We start from the raw sequence: 16,775 nt of genomic DNA, 5'->3' as shown, positions 1-16,775 counted from the left end.
AAATAGTCCGAAATGCCCTGCTGGTTTGCAGTCATGACACAGACGAAGTGCTTTTTCCCTGCCCGGTCCGGGTGGGATATAAACATGATTTCTATAGCAAAGCAGTCCATCCTTAAGCGAAAAGGGAAAATGCAGACCTTGACGAAGTTGGTCCTGCGCCCAGGCATCTGCTTGCTGACTAGCCCTGATTTCTTGAGCACAGATGGGTCCTGGAGTAGAGGGAGTTGAATCAATGGGAGTGGATTTGGTGTTCCCCACTGTGAGCGTGGCAAAGTTCTCGGGTTGTAGTAGTTGGGATTCAAAGGTCTCCTTGCGTCCTGCAGCGTATTCCGGTTTACGTGACAGGGCGTCTGCTTGCTTGGTTTGGGCTGGGGTCACATAATGAATCTGGAAGTTGAAACGTTCAAAGAATAAAGCCCAACGTTGCTGCCTCTGATTTAGCTTGCGGGCAGTTCTTAGATGTTCTAGATTCCGATGATCAGTGTGGACTTCAATGGGAAATTTGGCCCCTTCTAGCCAATGTCTCCAAGTTTCAAAAGCTGCCTTTATGGCTAATAGTTCCTTTTCCCAAATGGTATAGTTCCTCTCTGGTGCGGTTAGTTGACGAGAATAATAGGCACAAGGATGAAGGTGATCTCCCACCGGTTGTAGGAGCACAGCCCCAATTGCCACATCAGAGGCGTCCGCTTGCACCACAAAAAGGGTTTCAGGATCTGGATGCTGAAGGATTGGCTGGGACGTGAATAATTTCTTTAGTTGCTGAAACCCTTTCTCTGCTTGATCAGTCCAGCGGAAGGGCTGTTTTCCACGGATGCAGCTAGTGATTGGGTCAGACCAGCGGGTAAAATCTGGAATGAACTTGCGGTAATAGTTCGCGAACCCCAAGAATCGCTGCACCTCCTTCTTGTTAGTTGGCGCCCGCCATTCCAATACTGCTGAAACCTTGGCTGGATCCATGGAGAGCCCTAGAGGCGAGATACGGTATCCAAGGAAATCTACCTCTTGTAGATCAAAAGCGCATTTTTCCAGCTTGGCATAAAGTCCATGATCCCGCAATCGTTGTAACACCATTTTGACGTGGTTCTCATGTTCTGATTGTGATCTAGAAAACACCAAAAAATCGTCCAGGTAGATTATCAAGAACCTATCTAGATAGTCCTGAAAAATGTCATTGACAAAATGCTGGAACGTTGCGGGAGCTCCGCATAATCCATAATTCATAACTCGGGACTCGAATAATCCGAATTTAGTCTGGAAGGCGGTCTTCCACTCGTCCCCTTCTCTGATGCGAACTAGATTATAAGCCCCCCGTAGGTCCAGCTTGGTGTAGACCTTGGCTCCTCGAAGTCGGTCTAATAGATCCGAGATTAAGGGCAGGGGATAGCTGTTCCGCTTAGTGATATTGTTCAATGCTCTGTAGTCCACCACCAAGCGTAATTCCCCTGACTTCTTCTTCACAAACATCACTGGGGAGGCGGCTGGGGATTGAGAGGGTCTGATGAATCCCTTGCGAAGGTTTGTCTCTATGAATTCCCTGAGAGCTTCTTGCTCTGGTTCAGTCAGGGAGTAGAGATGCCCTCGCGGGATCGGGGCCCCCTCCACCAAGTCAATGGCACAGTCATAAGGCCTATGTGGGGGTAATTTTTCGGCTTCTTTTTCATTGAATACATCCCAATACTCGGAGTACTTCTTTGGCAAGGTGATAATGGGCTCGGTGTCTGTGGCATGGCAGACCTTGGCTACGAGGCAATGGTTTTGGCAGTACTTTGAAGCAAACTGCAGTTCTCTGTTGGACCAGGAGATGCTTGGGTCGTGAAGTGTCAGCCATGGAATCCCCAAAATCACAGGGAAATGGGGAACCTCAGTAACAAAGAAGGAAATCTCTTCCATATGTTCCCTTATCCACATCCTGGTGGGTTCCGACCACTGGCTTACGGGGCCCGTCTTGAGAGGACGGCCATCGATGGCTTGCACCACACGGGCATTCTTGAAGTCATGATATTGTAATCCCAGAGAGTCGGCATACTCTCTATCAATGAAATTGTTGGTAGCTCCTGAGTCTATCATGGCGTGGATCATGACGGGTCCCCTTTTTGCTGACCATAAGGTGACCACTAGAAGGAACAGGACCCCGGTTGGCGGCTCTTGAATGGGTTTCTTGACCGGGTTGGCGAGCCTCTCTACGCCCGGTCGTTGGCTTCCCCCGCCGGCTGTGTGCCAGCCACCTCAGACGCCTTCGTCTCCGTGGAGGACGCCGCCGCAAGACGGGCGGCGGGCTTCCCTTTGGCTGGGCACTCTCTGGCGAAGTGGCCCCCATTCCCGCAATACCAACAGAGATTTAGGCGTTGGCGGCGGGCCTTCTCGGCGGCGTCTAATCTGGGACGCACATTGCCCAACTGCATCGGCACCTCCTCGCTCCCTCTGGGGTATGGGGATGGTGGTGGGGGTCTCCACACTGGGTGCGACTGAACGCTGGCGGGAGCGGGGGGTTTTGCCCCAGCTCTACCGCTCTGGCCTCGTACCCACTGTTTCCTGTTGGCAATCATGACTTCAGCCCGTAAACATTGATCGATGAGTGCTTCAAGCGTTTGGGGAGGATCCACCTTGGAGATTTCCTCCAGCATTTCAATGTTGAGACCCTCCCGAAATTGTCCTCTGAGGGCAACATCGTTCCAGCCGGTGTTGTGGGCCAGCACTCGGAACTCGGCTATGTACTGAGACATGGGTCTGTCTCCTTGGAAGAGGCGGCGGAGTTTGTGCCCGGCTGCCTCCAAATTGTCCTCGATTCCCCAGGTCGCCTTAAGGTGGTCCAAGAAATGTTGCGCTGACCTTAGATGTGGGGAGGCTTGGTCGAACAGAGCCGTCGCCCAGTTAGCCGCTGGCCCGTCTAGGAGACTGTAAATCCACGCCACCTTGATGTCTTCCTGGGGAAACTCGGCATCACGGGCCTCTAGATAAGCTTGACATTGGCGACGGAAAACATGAACCTTAGAAGCTTCTCCAGTAAACTTGGTTGGCAACGCCATGGCCGGAAGACGGATTCCACGTTCCTTCAAACCCTTTATTTCCCCATCCTGTGCATTGAGCTTATCACGGATTCGGTCCACCTCATCCTTGTCGATGGTGTAGGTAATCGGCTGGCCGCCCGGCACGGTTCCGGTAGACATTCTGGCCTTGGTTAATTGGTGCTTATGGGTGGCGGAGTCAAACTGTCACGACCCAGGCTACAGAGCACCAATAACCATACACAGAGACCAGATTCTATCTAATATCTTTATTAAGGAAATATATAAAGTTAATAAAAGCAAATGTAAAAGTTAGTCCAGAAGCAGACCTTTCAGGAAAGGTCAAAATTAGTCCAAGGAAACAATGTCCAATATGAAATATTAAGGTCCAAAGTTGTAATCCAATAACCGAAACACTCACTTTGCCAGGCAAAGTGAGGGGAGATGACAAGGTCCTTTAGTCCATGAACTTGAGCAAGGCTAGGAAATAACTTGATACTTGAAACAAGGCTTGAATCGTGGAACAAGGTAACGAGGAACAAGAACAAGGTCCGTGGAATAACTTGGTAAAATCCGTGAAACAAGGCAAGGTTTAGTCCTGGGAATCAAGGCAAGGTCCGTAGGTAAACAAAGGCTGGGAAACAGGAGCGAAGGCTGGAAACAAGGACAAGGCTTGAGCAGGAACGAGGCTTGAAACGGAGCGCGCTGTCCAGACACAACTCGCTCCGGAGGCTGACGAATTGACTCCGCGAAGTTACTTCGCGGGTAAAACACCTATATAGAGTCTAACTTTCCCGCCGAAGCAGTTCTCTGGGAACCAGAAACGAAAGCTAAACTCTGAGACCAGATGTTTGACTCCTTAAAGATTCTCACGAAAAGCAGGCTTAATTGGCTACACTCTTAGCTGCTATTCTAGCACTCCTGCGCGAAGCTGCTTCCAAACCCCTCTGTTGTTTACAAAACTCATGGCGAGAGAACACGGGAGATGTAGGCTCAGGGTTTGTTTGACATACTTCTGGGACACAACTTTCTTGCAGGTGCAAGGTTCCCAGATCTGCCTGGGAAAGATCTGGCTGAGAAGATTCCAGTTCTGACTGGAAAGGTAAAAAACCCAAGTTTTCTTCTTCATCAGGCATTACAATGTCATGAGCAGGACTACAAGGCCCATGAGTCATCACAGGTGTGCAGTTAATGTTTAATCATGTCATGTTGCCTGAATATCTGACTCTACATCAAAATCATTGTTTTCCTTATCAGTCCTATTGTCTGCAAAAGAACAAAGACATTCACATTTGTCATTCCAGATTGTGGAGATGCTACAAACCACTATTAGATGCTTTTTGTTTGTCTGTGCTTGTTTTGAACTATAGTTTTGCTGCTTTTCCAGTGGTATTCCTCCTTAGGAAAGAAAGAAGTGAAGAGGGAAAGGAAAGGAAGAAAGAAGGGATGAAGGGAGGGAGGAAGGGAGGGAAGAGAAATAAAAAAGTGAAGAGAAGAGAGAGGGTATTAATATGTGAATGTCCTATCTGTGGACTTCCTAGAGCCATGCACTTGGTCACAATGATCAATAGGTTGTTGGACTACATAAGCATTTGTTCTGGTCAAGTATTTTCCTGCACTAATTATAACAAATGAAGTTCATGTTTATAAAAGGAAAGCACACTGATGTCCGCTGTTTCTTGGAAAATCAAATGCTACCATTGATCTGAAATCCCACCTCCTTTGGCACAGTTGACATGCAGAAGGACAACTTCAGGAAGACTGTTCCAGAGATAAGAAGGAGAGCCTCCCACTTTTACTGAGGTTTTAATAATATCTCATAATGTAGACATTGTTCTCAGGGTCAATGAGGCAGTAAGTAAATAATATCTACATTTGTCCTGCCAACTACATTACTTTCAAAGGAAAAGGTCTATTATTCAAAACAGTGTTTCGATCTAAGGTTTTGCTTCCTGGTCACTTAGGAAAGAAGCAAAACCTTAATGTTCCATTCTATCATCCAGCAACAATAGTTCAATGTAGAGACTGCTGCCAAGAAATAAGAAAAAAGATCAGGACCTGGAAGGGCAGCTTTGAAAGATCCTGAAGATTTATCAATGAATACTGAAGTCTGAATTGTCCATGTTATCATATTTCCAATTTCTGTGTATAATTCTGAAAGCTGGATAGTCAAGAAAGCTGATTGGGAAAAATCAACTCCTACAAAAGCTGTGGACTTCTAAAAAGGCAAACAAATGAGCACCAGAAAAATCAAACCTGAACTCTCCTGGAAGTCAAGAGTCACTAGAAAAAACAGTAATGCAATGTAAGGTAGAAGGCAGTAGGAAACGAGGAAAACTACATTCCAGATTTACAGAATCAATCAAGGAAGCCATAGCTTGGAGACTGTAAGATCTGAGCCAGGTTGTTGATGATGTGATGACTTGACATTCTAGTATGACACTCAAATTATTATAAGAGAAGGAAAAATTCTGATTGTTGATGCTCTATTGAAACCTGATTTGTTTTTGCTGGATCTGGCAGATGATCAGATTGAGAAAAAGTGTTTTGTTTTTTTTACGATCCACAGCCAATGCAGCAATATATACTGAAGGGGAAAAATAAAGCAATATCACCGGCAGGCCCGGTGTTGCAGTGGGTTAACCCTTGTGCCAGCAGGACTGCTGACTTGATGGTTGAGTTGTTGTTGAAGGTTGAAAGTTTGAATCCAACCCAGGGAGACTGCAGATGAGCTCCCTCTATCAGCTCCAGTTCCATGCGGAGACATGAAAGAAGCCTCCCACAAGGTGGTAAAAACATCAAAACATTTGGGCATCCCCTGGACAATGTCATTGCTGTCAGCCAATTCCTGTTTTACATTGGTTTAATTATGCAATATTTTATTGTATGTTGAAACTGGGCTTGTCCCCATGTGAGCCGCCCCAAGTCCCCTCTGGGGAGATGGGAGAGGGATATAAAAATAAAGTTGTTGTTGTTGTTGTTGTTGTTGTTGTTATTATTATTATTATTATTATTATTATTATTATTATTATTATTATTCTCTCAAACCAGAAGTGACTTGCAGTTTCTCAAGTCGCTCCTGACACGGGAAAAAAGAGATTGAGGACTGATAGTTGAAATCAACTGATTTAGCTGAAATGAACAAATCAACATTGATCAGAGAAAACTCACTAGCAACATTTTTGGGGAAAAATGATTTAATTGGCTTTTGCAAATAATAAAAAATAACATGATAACTGTAGCCTTGATAAAGCAGTATAAGCACCTGAATGGTCATTATCAGAAGTTATTTCATACAGTTGTGTAAATCATTGTTGGGAAAGTTAGAAGCTAAATGGTAAATATTTTCTTAATATTGTTTGCAATTTGTACACTTTTTACTATCTCTTCTTTTTTTCTTGATTTTTCCTGACTAATTCTGTTTATCTTGAAAATTTGTATTGAAAATTCTTAATAAAAAAGATGAGAAGGTGACTGGTTTCTCATCCATGGGGCTGTCATAAGACCAAGTCAATCTGATAACTTTACAATTGCTAGATATTAACCCACCATAAATAAATAAGGTGGGGAGGGTACAGTTCTTATGATAAACAGAGAGATCACACATCAAAAGTATTATTGATGCAAGACAGGCAATATTATCTCTCAAACTTCCAATCTCACACCTAACTCCTGGAAAATATTGCGATGTCTTACCGGTAAACTATAAATCTATCTCAGTGGTGGTAAAATCATTACAGATGTAATTGTATCTTCATGCAGTTAAGGACTTAATCAGGTGGTTTTCCTCTTCCATTTCTACACATTTCAAAAACCAAACCCCAGGGAGCCTATCAAATGATACAGGACTGCTTCTGGTGGTTGTCCATGATTGTACAACTCCTTAATATGTAATGTAATGTAAACTTTTATTACGGTCAATGACCAGCTCATATCAAGGGCACCCAGTCCCGTACATTCATATGAAATCCAAGAGGTTATATACTTCAGAATTAATAAAACTCCTATAAAACTAAATCATTGACAAAATTTAAAATCTAGGCTAAAAACTTCAATATTAATATAAACCCTTATAAAATTGAATCATTTCCTTAATATGTAGAAATGGGAGGATTAGAAAGATGGTCAGGAATCAACTCCACTCTTCTCACTGTGAATAGGAATCCCTAAAAATAGACATTTGTTCCTTGGGATGAGAACTGGAGTATTTCTTCATTTTATGAAGTGCCCCTCCATGCTCCTTCTGTCGCCATTAGTACCCTATTTACTCAAATCTAATGCTCATCTTGGGGTTAAATGATGTTGCCAAAATTAGCATGCACATTACATTCACATAATATGGTAATCTTAGTGCTGAGCCCAAGCAAAAGAGGAAGCTGCTTCAGGAGCTGCAACTGGAGCTCCTATTAGAGGAACCTCATCTCTAATTAACTTGTCATGGCTCAATGCAATGCAATCCTGGGATTTGTAGTTTAGAGAGGCAACAGCATTCTTTGGCACAGAAGGCTGAAAACCTTGTCAAACTACAGTCCCCATGACTCCACAGCATTGAACCAAGGCAATTAATGTGCCCTTTGTGCTGCTGTGCATTACATTTGGCACTAAAAAAAATTTTGGTTTCAACATTTTGAAAATTGAGGTGCGCACTAGATTCAATGGCACATTAGACTCAAGTCAATATGACAGTTTAAAGACAGTGTGGGTTCCATTGAAAGAAGTGTTTTAGAAGTGTGCTGGTCTGCTTGGCAGAAGGGATTCAAAGCGGGGAAAGATCCACTGAAAAGGGTGTTCAAAAGTTTGCTTGTCTATTTGAAATGGGAGGAGATATCGCCAGCCCGTGTAATGGGAAATTAAGCCAATGGTTGAGCTAGAAATGGGAGGAGACAATCCTGTGTGGTAGAGTAAATTCTCCATCTGGTTTAAAGATGGGCCACCACTGAATGTCATGCAGAGCAGACAATTCCACCTGCTTTTCCTCCATTGTGGAATGAAGTCATAGGTATTACTTAAAGTTGGTATACATGCTGCTTTTTAAAATAAACTTCTTGGGCCCGTTGTAGGAAGCTCTCTTTGCTGTGTTTATTGCATCAAAATAATAACCAAAAGTTCACAACTGAGCATTGAGCACCAATTGCTTTAAGATTTGTCCAAAGTAGCTTCTAAGTTTGACTGCATATATTTGCAAGAAGGCACGGGGTGTCTATGGGCCACTCAAGATGGGAAGCAAGTTACTGGAGGCTTTGGCCCATTTCAACTGCAAACAGAGTCTTGTTTAACTTCTCTTCTCAACTATTTTGGAATAGGCAAGCCCACTCAATAACTCAATATTTCACTTCTTCATGGAGGTATGCATATCCGCAGGATCTGAAGAATGGCCTTGAAGGTTGATGCTTATAACAAATCACTCTCAAAGGTGCTCATTAATTTCTTCATCTCCTCTCCTTCATCCATTTTATAGTGACTAAACACAGCTCAATGGCAACAGCGTTGTCCATTTCTGAGCTACACATCCCGTCTCTGAACTTTGTTTATTTAATCAAACATTTGATATACATTAATAAAGGTAATAGATCAAACAACTAAATGTAGCAAGAATAGTGGTGAATGAGAATTTCACACTTCAGTAACTTAAATTCTACCCTCCAAATGTTGAAACGTCCATTAGACTATCTATCTATCTGCATGCTTTTAAAAATCTGCTTTCTGAAAGAGAAAAACAAGATGAACCACTGCCTTGTTGGATTAAGTCAAAGGCTTATCTAATTCAGTACTCTGTCTCTACCAGTAGCCCACCAGATGCCCCTGGGAAGCTAAACACAGGGCATGATTACTGCTAAATGTAATTATGAAGCTGACTTTGCATGTAATAAACCAGTCTCCAGATGATATGTTGAACTGTCATGGCCATCAAAATAAGCCACCAAAAGTATGGTCTTCCTAATATCAGCCTTGGAGATTAATCAGGACAACAACCACACAGACCAGTGGTTCTCAACCTGTGGGTCCCCAGGTGTTTTGGCCTACAACTCCCAGAAATCCCAGTAGGTTTACCAGCTGTTAGGATTTTTGGGAATTGAAGGCCAAAAAATCTGGGGATCCACAGACTGAGAACCGCTGACATAGACACAAGGCTGGAGAAGGCTAATGACCAAGCCTGAATTTAGAGCAAAAGCTCCTCGCCTCCGCAAGTAGTTCAACATTCCCCAGACACCTGCTACTCAATTATACAGGTCGGGAATAACTTTCAGGAACCTCTCATCACTTTTTCAGTGATATGCCTAAGGCAATTCATTTTTGTAATCATTATTTTATCATATATTCATATGTGTGTGAATATATAGGAGTTCTTTTACGATACAGAAATTGAATATATATACACAGTAGAGTCTCACTTATCCAAGCCTCGCTTATCCAAGCCTCTGGATTATCCAAGCCATTTTTGTAGTCAATATTTTCAATATATCATGATATTTTGGTGCTAAATTCGTAAATACAGTAATTACAACATAACATTACTGCGTATTGAACTACTTTTTCTGTCAAATTTATTGTATAACATGATGTTTTGGTGCTTAATTTGTAAAATCATAACCTCATTTGATGTTTAATAGGCTTTTCCTTAATCCCTCCTTATTATCCAAGATATTTGCTTATCCAAGCTTCTGCCGGCCTGTCTAGCTTGGATAAGTGAGACTCTACTGTGTGTGTGTGTGTGTGTGTATATATATGTGTGTGTGTGTGTGCGTGTGTGTGTGTGTGTGTGTGCGTGTATGTGTGTATTTAGAGTAAAATGCATGTGCACCCAGGGGACGTTTATTGATGAAAAATAAACTGAGAGCTGTCTCCTTGGTCAATATTAGTAGCCCTTTCTCGTGCTCCTCCCTTGCTAATCAAGCCTAAAGGCTAGATAATAAGTGTAGATATAGTAGTAGCCTAGATGCCCTATAAACCCCAGATTGCATCTCATCTTGTCCTGGTTAGTACCTAAATGATAGACCACCATCAAATACCAGGTTTTGTAGACTATGTCCTCATTGCGGGAGAACATGCGGCTCAAGAATAGGTCTCTTCAGCCATCTATGAACCCACCCCCAAGACACCAGAAACAGAGGACCATCATCCTTGGCCTACGAGGGATCGCCTAAGTAAGTAAGTAAATAAGTAAGTTGTAGGCTATACTTCAAAGAAAGGAAATTGTGAAAATATATCTGAGTATGCCATGTCTAAGGAAACCCTATGAAATCCATGGGTGACTATAAGCCAATAGGAGTCTTAAAATTGTATACACATAAATATGATGGAGATCTAGAAAGATGATGTATTCTCTCTGTGAAACGACAGGTGGACACTGCTAGGGTATCTTTCCACCCTACCCAGCAACCAATTGGTTTTGTCGGCACACTGTGATATGAAAAATATCAGATGAACCAGGTCAGAAGTATGCCGGCAGTGTGTCATGCTTCACCAGACTAATATGAGTATTACAATTTCAGTTATTTCTAACCTGTTATTTCTCATCTCAGCTACAGTCTATAAAGTGGTATTAATACCAGGTGTTCTGGCCTATATTTTAGAGGAAACAAATTACCACTGAGTATTCTTGCCTAAGAAAACCCTATGAAATTCACAGACTCACCATAATTGACAAGTGACTTGAAGGCTCATGTGTGCATGTGTGCAAACACACATACATATTTGCATTCAGTCTATATGGTGCAATGTATTCAAATAAGAAATTACCTTTAAATGGGAGGAGAATCATGATATGACTCAGCTAACCATGGAAACAGAACACCATGAACAATACTGTATGTGCAAGTCATGAGAAATCCTGAAACTTACATTTCACAAACATTATGAATGAATTGTTTATTGTACTAGCCATAGGCCATGACATCAGTAGTATACAACCTTTATAAACACTTTCCAATAAAAACATTAAAACTTATTCAAAAATTAAAACTAGCTCTTTAAAATTATGATAGCAGCAACATAACAATGACAGTGTCTGATTTGTATCATCCCAAACCATCGCCAGTTCCATTTCTGACCTCAAGTATGGATTTTGCTACTTTAACTCTGATCTTTTGGGCTGCAATTGCAAATGTGGCAACCTTTAGTGTTATATTTTTGGAATAATCTGCTAGCAAGTCGCAGATCACAGCAGATTGTTGCCATGCTGCCCTTTCTTCTAAGAGTGTTCCCAGGAGATTTTTCCTAGGATCATTATACAAGGGGCAATGTAGCAGATAGTGTGTTAGATCTTTTTTTTTCCCCGTGCCACAAATGCAAAGTCGTTGGACATGGGGGATCCCTCTGTATCTTCCCTCTAGCCAGTTTGATGGCATTGTTTGGAAGCGCAGGGCTGTAAATGCTTTCCTCAGGACTGCAGACGTTAGGTCTTGAAAATATTGCTGACAATATTGATCACTCTTTAGTCGGGAATACCAGGTAGAGAAACCTTGCTGTTTACTAATCTGCAGGTTGTCAGCTGCATCCATCTCAAAGATTTTGTCTCTAATCGCCTTCTTGTCCAGATGCATTAGAGTTGTTGTTGACCCATCAAAATGCTGATGTAGCAAGGCTTGCCAGTATTGAACCCATCCTCCTCGCTTATACTGCTCCATCATGCATTGCTTTGTTATACTCTCGTCCTCCATTCCCAGAAGTCTCTTCCCGTATGAGATGTTAAGCTTATGCATTCTGGCCTTAAGTGAGGGAAGATCCAATTCAAGCCTTAACAAGGCAGCTGGAGTCCCAGGGGGAAGGGCTAAAAGAGCTCTTGCAAACTTATTCTGAATACATTCAACCTGTTTTGTATTACCCTGTCCCCAAATTTCTGCTCCGTATAACAGTTGAGGTAAAATCTTAGCAGCAAAAATCTTTACTGCGGGACATACCAAGGAGCCTCCCTTTGTTTTCCCAAAGGCTAGGATTGATTTCACTGACCTCCAGGCAGATAATTTGGCTGCCTCTATATGTTTCTTCCAGTTACCATTATATGAGAAGTGTATGCCCAGGTATTTAAAGCTATGACACTGCTCTATTGAGTGGCCATCCAATTTCCATTTATGTATTTGCTTCCTTTTGGAAAATACCATCACTTTGGTTTTAGAGTGATTGATCATCAGCTTCTCTTGTTCACAGATTCTACTTAGTGACCTCAAAAGTCTCCTGAGACCTATTTGCATAGTTGACAGGAGGGCCATATCATCTGCATACAACAAGACTTGGATTTTCCTACTACCTCCTAATGGAGGGAAGTGGTCAGGGAAGCTCAACTCAGCAACAAGATTGTTTACGTAGAAATTAAACAGAAAAGGTGCTAGCAAACAGCCTTGCCTAACTCCTCTTTTTGTTTCAATGTTGCTTGATAGCTTGCCTGACAGACCTAACCTCACTCTTAGATCTGTCCCCGAATATAGCTGATGCAATAACAACAACAGTCATCAATCCACATTAGTCTTTGCCAACTTTGCCCACAAACACTGTCTGTCAATTGAGTCAAAAGCTGAGGTGAAATCCACAAATGCAGTGTATAGGCACCTCTTTGGTTTCTTCAGACTATTTTGGATTAGGTGCGAAAGCACAAAACATTGGTCTATTGTGCTTCTGCCTTGCCGAAATCCGGCCTTCACAAACATTAAGAATTGGACATTATGAAAGAAAACCAAGAGTCAAATAAACAATGTTACACAGCTACCAGAGTTAGTTTAGCCAAGGGTACTCTTAGTGGAGATCTTCAATTTTTTTATTCACATTAAATACTTTTAGTCTTTGGCTTTGTTGGATGGCAGGGATGCTGTACATTCTGACACAGACTATGAAAGAGAAAAATTCACAAAGGTTCACTATTATCCACAGTTTTGCATATCCATGCAAAGTCCAGGAACATATCCCTCATGGATACGGCCCTCCGGGTGTTTTGGACTTCAACTCCCACAATTCCTAACAGCCTAGCAGGAGTTGAAGTCCAAAACAGCTAGAGGGCCAAAGTTTACCCATGTCTGGGTTATACTGTACTTATATCTCTCAACTAAAATGCCAATCAATGTCTTGCCCTGTATTTGAGTCATAGAAAAGCCATCTTGCCATATGTTGCTGGAAACAGAATGTGAAAATAGCTAAGTACTTGAAATGTGCTTTTCAATTGCTTACAATTATAGTCCCAAAATGTCCAAAGTAGTTTGTTACAATTTGATCCAACTATTATTTAAAAATAACATTTACATTACGATTCTTCAAAAGTAACTAAACGAAAACCTACAATGCTACAAACACTGACCTGTGATTTACAATGCATTTTTCCCTTGTCACAGCCCAAAATAAGTCAACATTTGAACAATGTAATATTCATCCTCCATTATTTAGTAAACAGAACAAACCACAAATAGAATAAAGTAGTTAACTCTCAAGTTATAATCATAATGTACCTTGTGTCTTATTTACTGCTTGTAGAATTAATTGCAAGTAACCACTTAATCCCAAATTTATCCTTTGGTGTGTTTCAACAAGGCAGCTCTTGGACTGATATGGTCTTTTATATATAAACAATAAGACACATTACTAGTTCTTCCTTATGCTTATCCAGATACCAAAGCAGAACAAATCTAGTTTGCTGTGAACTGTTGTCACATCAACTTCAACTTATGGCAACTATATGAATGATAGACTAAAAGACATTACCTACCCTGCTCAGGCTTTGCAGAATCAGGGCCATAGCTTTTTGCAATGCAGTTTTCCTCTTTTCTTACTTCTTTATACTTTGGTAAACAATATTGTCTTTTCTAGTGAGTCATGTCTTCTTATGAAAGTATAGCAATCTCAATTTAGACATTTTAGCTTCTAGGGAAAATTCAAGCATGATTTGCTCTAGTACCTATTTATGCAGTACTATCTGCAGTGTCCCTAAAATCCCAGAGTTCTCACTCCTTTTGCATATATATATCTGAGGATGCTGTGATCATTTCACCACAGATTTGGAAAGAAATACTCCTTAATATGAAATCATTTACCAAGCCAAAGCATTTTGCATCATATTGCTATTTCTCAAAATGAGAGATTATGGTAAGCAGTTGGAAGAAAATGTTGCTGAAACAACATTTATGACACTCAACTGTGAGAAAAGAAATTAAACAATTGCTAGGGATGGCCTAAAGAACACCATGTAGTTTCCCAAAAAGGATGCCCTTTCTGCACATTAAAAGATTCAATGGACACAAACACCAGTTCCTTCCCTAGTCATTTAATCTGACTTCTGCACAACTCAAAAAGCTTTAGTTTGTTTTTCAGTAGTTCTCCAGAGGATCAAAAGGAACCATTTCATAACCTATCCATTTCCACACCACCACCAAGGGCAAGAAGGTGAAGGAAACCACATTGCTATTTGAGCTTCCAAAGAAGCCAACAACATTTACTTCAAGGTGACATTGACAGGTGACAGAAAAGCTGTGAAATAACATCAGGGCTATGGAAGAACAGGGATTATAGTGTTGCAACTGCGGGGGTTGGAAGAGCTGGGGAGAACTGTCCTGAAAAAAGGCATGCACCCAACTTTATCACACTATTTGACAGATACAACATGTCACTTGCACTTCAATAGTTTATAATCATTTGAGAATGAGGGCAAAATGTTTTAGCAATAGTGCAAGATCAATTCTACACCCCCCTTCCCCCATTTTCTATTCTGGCAACATGAGAGGCGAAAGCACTGCCTTTCCTCTGATTTGGCTTCATGAAGACACTACACAGCCAATCCAGAATTGTGTGTATGAAGCCAAATCACAGACAAAGCATTGCTATTTCTCTCAATTGATCACCTTGTGTGGGGAAAGGCAAGGCAACCACAGGAAAGAAGCATTAATCACTGACATCTCAGGATTACTGTCAGGTAATAGTAACTGTGAGGGGTAGAAGGGATAACATCTCACAGCACATCTACACTAAGCAGTTTCAAACTGTTATAAAAGAAAATGGTTTTGCTTGTGGATGATTAAAAAGGAAATTCTGGGTTTGAGGCCTGGATGGTGATTATACAAACCACAGATCCAGTGAACCAGTCCCCTGATCCACAGCATTAACAGTCAAAGATAATATCATTTTCTCTTTAATTCCCCCCTCCAGAATGTGCATCTGTGGATCAGTGGATCACTTCAGGTGCTTTACATTGGAACATGCCAATGCACATTAAGGGCTTTCTTTCAGACTTTCTTTGACTTTGCTGATGGCAGTTTAAAGTCCTTAAATGTGCTGCAGCACCCTTTTGCAGCACGCATTGTTTGACATCATGTGTTAAAAGATAACTTGCATTTGATTTGAATTATCCATGTAGATGGATCACCAGTCATACACACAGCAGAGGGGAAAAGTTCAAATACATTTTTTCAACTCAGCTGAAGGACTTTTCCTTCGTCCCTTCAGCGCCCCTCCCCCAAAGCATGAGCTTTTTTTTTTTTTTTACTTGATAGTGGCACTGTTAACATCAGTGCTATTTCAAATAGTCGGACACAGCTAAACCGCACTGAACATATACTGGAAATGAGGTTCCTAATATACAGATGCCTACCACCCCAAAATGTGATAATATTGCATTTATGTCTTTGAAAACCAGCAACAAAGACATTATATTTATAGATGGGGGAAGGGGAGAGTTGCAAGCATGTCTCCTCCAACAAGTACCAAGGGAGTAAAGATTCCTCAAGGCCAAAGTAGCATCTCACTACATTAGATTACAGCAACAAAAATAAATTGCCTCCTGAGATCTTCTTCAAATGCTGCCAACTTTGCTTGCTGTAACCCTTGACACCTTTTGTTGCTTACGGCCCTTCTCTTCTGCATCTAAGGAACTTGGATGAAGGGGATGCCTCAGTAAGTGTCATTAGCTGCAAGAAACAAGCTAAAAAAGCAAAAGCTCTTTTGCATCTTTCATCTCAAGAGAAATGATGGCAATTGGTGCCTGAAGCTGCATAAAGACCATTTACACAAACGGTCTGTGACTCTGAAAAAAATCACCTCTGAGTTTTTATTTTCTTATCCCTTTCATGGTCCATGACCCCTCCCCATATCTCCATCCTGGGTGGCACTTTTACACCTTTGTGTAGAAAAAAGAAACTTACCAAATAGCACCTATTTGGGTAAATAAACAGAGTTTTCTTTGGCTTTAGAGGGAAAATTCTCTTTCTGAAAGAGAGGGAGAGAGAGAAGAGAAGATCATACAGAGTTACTTGCAAAAGCCTTACTGACATTTATCAAGTCAAACATATATGTAACTATTTCATCACTTCAAAACAGGATTCATTCAATCATAGATTTGTCCAACTGGTTAGTACCCCAAAGCCATAGAGTCCAACACATTGTCATTGCAGAAATCCATGGCTAAATCATCCATGAGAGGCCTTTGCCCCTACTCTATCCATATTCATTTAAGGCAAGTGTATAGAAATGTGGTATCATGAATCCATTTTGTGAATCTTCCTTAAAGCCCCCCAAAACTCACCAAAAAGGAATGTTAACATCCCTGCCAATCTTTTGTCCCAAAAATGCCTTCAAATCACACCTCCAAATATAGTGGTTTGAATCACTTTATCCCCAATTAAAATCACTAAAACTTTGAAAAAAGGGAAAATCACATTTTTTTCAGTTGTGATTATGATGCTATGGCTTGTGAGATGGTTATGTGGAGAAATGGTCCTATTCTTTCAAAGCTGTCCACACCTGACTTAAATAATTTCCCTAAAGGTTATACAATTTCTGGGGCCATGGGGCTACATC

The 16,775-nt window shown here is 41.5% G+C and overlaps 1 protein-coding gene across 17 annotated transcripts in view; it reads right to left on the bottom strand.

The window, feature by feature from the left end:
- The window catches only part of plcb4 (phospholipase C beta 4), a 263,855-nt gene that overhangs the window by 138,152 nt on the left and 108,928 nt on the right, over positions 1–16,775 (bottom strand). For 15 of the 17 annotated variants that reach the window (XM_062957576.1, XM_008116150.3, XM_016996121.2 and 12 more), the window contains one exon: positions 16,121–16,184. The exons of the other annotated variants lie outside the window; for them this stretch is intronic. The gene's annotated coding sequence lies outside the window, so the exon portion shown is untranslated. The remainder of the gene's footprint in view (positions 1–16,120; positions 16,185–16,775) is intronic. 17 annotated transcript variants of the gene reach the window in all.

Source organism: Anolis carolinensis, chromosome 1, assembly GCF_035594765.1.
Source record: "Anolis carolinensis isolate JA03-04 chromosome 1, rAnoCar3.1.pri, whole genome shotgun sequence".
NCBI classification, from domain to species: domain Eukaryota; kingdom Metazoa; phylum Chordata; class Lepidosauria; order Squamata; family Dactyloidae; genus Anolis; species Anolis carolinensis.
Note: the sequence above shows the minus strand (reverse complement) of the source record. Positions and strands in the feature narration are given on the sequence as shown.